Genomic DNA, 4967 nt, shown 5'->3' with positions numbered 1-4967 from the left:
ATTATGAGATTCGAAAAATTAACCTCTTGAAGAGCAGTTCCCGGAAACGCACTATTCAAGACTTCAAATGATCCAAATCAACTCCTGAGATGATAACTTGAAGCTTTATGTATTAATTGAGGCTTGGCAAGTGCTAGATCCAGCTCAAATATCACTTTCCATCTTCATGTTCTTGCTTGGAGTATGCATGAATTCTGGCCAAAATCAATGATCCAATGCTTGATCCACACCAAATTAATATCACAGAACAAGAATATGGAAGAAAAACTCAATGTTATGTGGAAGAATTTTGAATTTCAATGGAGAGAAGAATTTGGTGTGTGATGAAAACTAGATCTAGAAATGGTGAATCCCCCAAAATTCTGTTAGGATTATGTATATATACCCTGTACTAATCACCTCTTAATCAAAATTAAACATGTTTAGTTGACTCTAAGTGAAAATAAGGTGTTTTGGCAAATTTGGAAAATTGGTGGTGCATGGAGCATTCTCACGTGAACAGTGCTAATGAGAGCTCAAATTCATTTAAAATCTTCCCATGCACATGTTGGCAATGGTAACTTGTCCATACAATGCACCAATTTCAAATTTGCCAATTTCCCTCCAAACTGATCTTGAATATGCAAATAGCCATATGATGAAGAATCATGCAATGTAATGAATGATTTGGAAAGTTCATGTCATGAAAAGAAAAATGCAAAAAGGAGCACTCAAATTGGAGTTATGAGTCAAAAGTTATGGCCTTTTGAAGTTCCATGCACTCTTGGCAATGATTGGACCATATCTCTTCAACCACTCACCAGATGCTCATGATCTTGGACTTTTCGGAAATGGGAGAGAGAGAGATCTTCAACTTTTATGTTGGACAAAAATTCATTTGAAGCTTCCTTGATGTTAGAAAGTTGAGTTGAAGTTGGACCAAAAACTTTCCATTTTTGGAAACTTGAAATTATAGGTCACTTTCCATTTTTGGAAACTTTTGACTTGACCTCAAATTCTTCAATGTTAATGTTTGACATGATGAATAAGCATTGTTGGAACATGAATGGGATGAAGAAACTCAATTTCTCAATTCAAAACCCACAGTTGACTTTTCAGTTGACTGGCATAGGCCCTTAGATGACTTGAAAACATTCTGATGAACTTGAGCCTCAACCACTTGGGGAATTTGCTTCACAATGAACCTATAGCTTATATAAACTCCATATAATGATCACATGATCCATATCTCAATGGAAACTCCTTCTCTTGCACAAAGGATTCACTTGAATACCCTGACCTGTTGACTGCTTAAGCTGCAAGTAACAAAGGTTAATGACATATTTTTGTACATTTTTGGTTAGTGACTAAAAGAAAAGCAATGATACACAAATGAAAGCAATGCTTGGTGATCAAGAACCACTCTCAAGAAAGATCCCACCCACAGGGAAGGAAGCAAGGTGTCCAATGATCCTTGAGGCAATGCAATGTTATGATATGATGCCATGAGGGATCTTAGGGACAAAATTGAGGTCTTACACTACCTCAGTAAGAAGTTCACCGACTATAACACTCGGTATTCTATGCTTGAGAAGACTTGTCATGCATTGGCTTGGGCTGCTAAACGTATGCGTCAGTATATGTGGAATCATACCACTTGGTTGATATCCAAAATGGATCCAATCAAGTATATATTTGAAAAGCCTACTTTGACTGAGAGGATTGTCCATTTGCAGATGTTATTATCAGAGTATGATATCAAATACCGATCTCAGAAAGCGATCAAAGGTAGTATCTTGGCTGACCATTTAACTCACCAACCAATTGAAGATTATCAGTCAATGCAGTATGACTTTCCTGATGAAGAGATTTTGTACTTGAAAATGAAAGATTGTGATGAACCATTGCTTGAGGAAGGGCCAGAACCTGGTTCCCGCCGGGGCATGGTATTTGATGGAGTTGTTAATCAATACGGAAATGGCATTGGGGCAGTGATCATTACTCCTCAAGGCACGCATCTACCATTTACAGCTAGATTGACTTTCAAGTGTATAAACAACATGGCAGAATATGAAGCTTGCATTATGGGCCTTGAAGAGGCCATGGATCTCAGAATCAAGTATTTGGATGTCTTTGGAGATTCAACTTTGGTTGTGGATCAGATCAAAGGTGAATGGGAGACAAATCAACCCGGTTTAATACCATATAGAGATTATGCGAGGAGGATTTCAACTTTCTTTACAAAGGTTGAGTTCCACCATATCCCTCGAGATGAAAACCGGATGGCAGATGCTATTGCAACATTGGCATCTATGATTGTAGTGAAGTATTGGAATGAAGTTCCCAATTTGTCTGTGATGCGTCTTGATAGGCCATCTCATGTGTTTGCTGCTGAAGAAGTCAAAGACGAGAAGCCGTGGTATTATGACATCAAATGTTTCCTCCAAAGTCAAATTTACCCACTCGGGACATCTTTGAAAGATAAGAAGACTTTGAGAAGATTAGTCGACAATTTCTACTTGAATGGTGATATATTGTACAAGAGAAACTTCAACATGGTTTTTCTCAGATGCGTGGATAGACACGAAGCAAACTTGTTAATGACTGAAGTGCATGAAGGTTCCTTTGGTACTCATTCCAATGGACATGCAATGGCAAAAAAGATGTTGCAAGCAGGTTACTATTGGCTGATAATGGAATCTGATTGTTGCAAATTTGTGAAGAAATGCCACAAGTGTCAAATTTATGATGATAAGACTCATGTTCCTCCGACACTATTGAATGTTATATCTTTTCTATGGCCCTTCTCCATGTGGGGAATTGATTAAGCCGAAAGCTTCGAATGGACATCATTTCATTTTGGTGGCAATTGAATATTTCACAAAATGGGTTGAAGCGGCATCGTATGCAAATGTAACCAAGCAGGTTGTTGTGAGGTTTATCAAGAATCAGATCATATGCCAGTATGGTGTCCCAAGTAAGATCATTATTGATAATGGATTGAACTTGAATAACAACATGGTGGAAGGTCTTTGTAAAGACTTCAAGATTGCACATGATAATTCTTCTCCCTACAGACCTAAGATGAATGGGGTTGTTGAAGCTGCAAATAAGAACGTTAAGAAGATTATTCAGAAGATGGTCTTCACATATAAGGATTGGCATGAGATGCTCCCATTTGCTTTACATGGATACCGTGCCTTCGTCCGCACTTCAACAGGGGCAACCCATTTCTCTCTTGTATATGGTATGGAAGAAGTGCTGCCCGTAGAGGTTGAGATTCCTTCATTACGCGTGCTCATGGAAGACAAGTTGACTAAGGTTGAATGGTGTCAGACTAGGTTTGACCAGTTGAATTTGATCGAAGAGAAGATATTGATTGCCATGTGTCATGGTCAGTTATATCAACAGAGAATGAAGAAAGCTTTTGATAAGAGGTCAGACCTCGTGTGTTCAGAGAAGGTGACCTTGTGCTCAAAAAGATCCTGTCGTTCAAACCATATTCTAGGGGAAAATGGACTCCTAATTATGAAGGCCCATATGTTGTTAAGAAAGCCTTTTCAGGCGGTGCTTTTGTTCTTACAACTATGGATGGTGAAGAGTTCACTCGTCCTGTGAATGCAGATGCAGTCAAGAAATACTTCGCCTAAAAAAAGAAAGTCCTTAAGTGCGTAACATCAGAGGTTCCCCAAGAATTTTTCAAAGAAATTAAAAGGAAGTATCAACAGCACTTCAAGAGCAGCAAGTCCTTAAGTGAGAAACATCAGAGGTTCCCCAAGCAGTTAACTCTTCGGGTGTCCCTAGTTCTTTGTGTTGTTTCGGTTCCCCTGCGAAGTGTTTACCCCCTAGCAGAGCGCCGATTTCCTTTTCCCAGCTGAGTTGGTTGATTCAGTACCTTGCGGCATGTTATTTCCCCGGCAGTGTTTCTGTATTCCTCACCAGGGTGGATCTTCAGCAGAGTAAGATCTTTTCCCAAGTAGATCGCGTTGGTTTCCCCACCAGTCGCCATCCAACCCGCTCCTAGTCAGAGTTCCCTCCTTGTTTCTGAGCAGCTATTTATGTTTAGCTCCTGTATGGTTGTCTCCCATTTGATATGGTGTTGACTTAAAATTCCTTGCAGACTCGATAACTTCTCCTCTCCTCAGCAGATCTTCTTCCTTGGGTAGGTTTTGAGCCTTTTGGTTTGTGATTTCCCTGTTCTCCAGCAGTTGTCTCCCTCCTTTTTGTGGATTGACCGAGGATTGTACCGATGAGTCAATTTCTTTGTGACACCTTTGTGATTGTTTTGTCAACATAATCATCATCATCATATATATATATATATATATATATATATATATATATATATATATATATATATATATATATATATATATACATTCATATAACTTCATAATTGCATATTGGCATCATCATATTTGTTTGATTTGTCAATTGAGATTCTCATTCTCTGTATGGTGGTACTTTATCCCCATATAAATTTCGGTGTCTGTCCTCCCTCAATTGTAGATCGTCAGCCCCTTAGGCAGAAAGAATTTAACCTTTCTCCTTTTTCCCACTGAGTTGTTTCCTCGTGGATGATTATTACTTCAATTTCCTCCCCAGTTGTTTATCTGGATGGAACCACTCCCCTTGAGTTATGTCCTCATTGGGTTAAGTCTTGATTGTTTGTTTCTTTCTATATCATGCCTATATAGATGCTTTCAATCCCCTAAGAATCTATTGCCTAGTAACTAGTAATATTCTTCTTAGTTTGCAGTTTGTTACTTCTTGCCCAATACCCGAAAAAGGTATCCCAGTTTTCCCAGCAGTAGAGTCCCCAGTGGATCTGATTCCCCAGGAAGTATATCCTTGATATTGTCACCCTAACCAATGACAAATATCTTTCTCTCCCCTGCCTGAGTTTATCCTTGATATGTTCATCCTAACCGATGATGAATATTCTCACCTTTGGTATTCTACCGAGTAAAAAGGTAGTTGTAATCCCT

The sequence above is a fragment of the Lathyrus oleraceus genome, chromosome 2 (genome assembly GCF_024323335.1).
Source record: "Lathyrus oleraceus cultivar Zhongwan6 chromosome 2, CAAS_Psat_ZW6_1.0, whole genome shotgun sequence".
Lineage (NCBI taxonomy): Eukaryota > Viridiplantae > Streptophyta > Magnoliopsida > Fabales > Fabaceae > Lathyrus > Lathyrus oleraceus.
The sequence above is the reverse complement of the archived record's forward strand: the minus strand, read 5'-3'. Positions refer to the sequence as shown.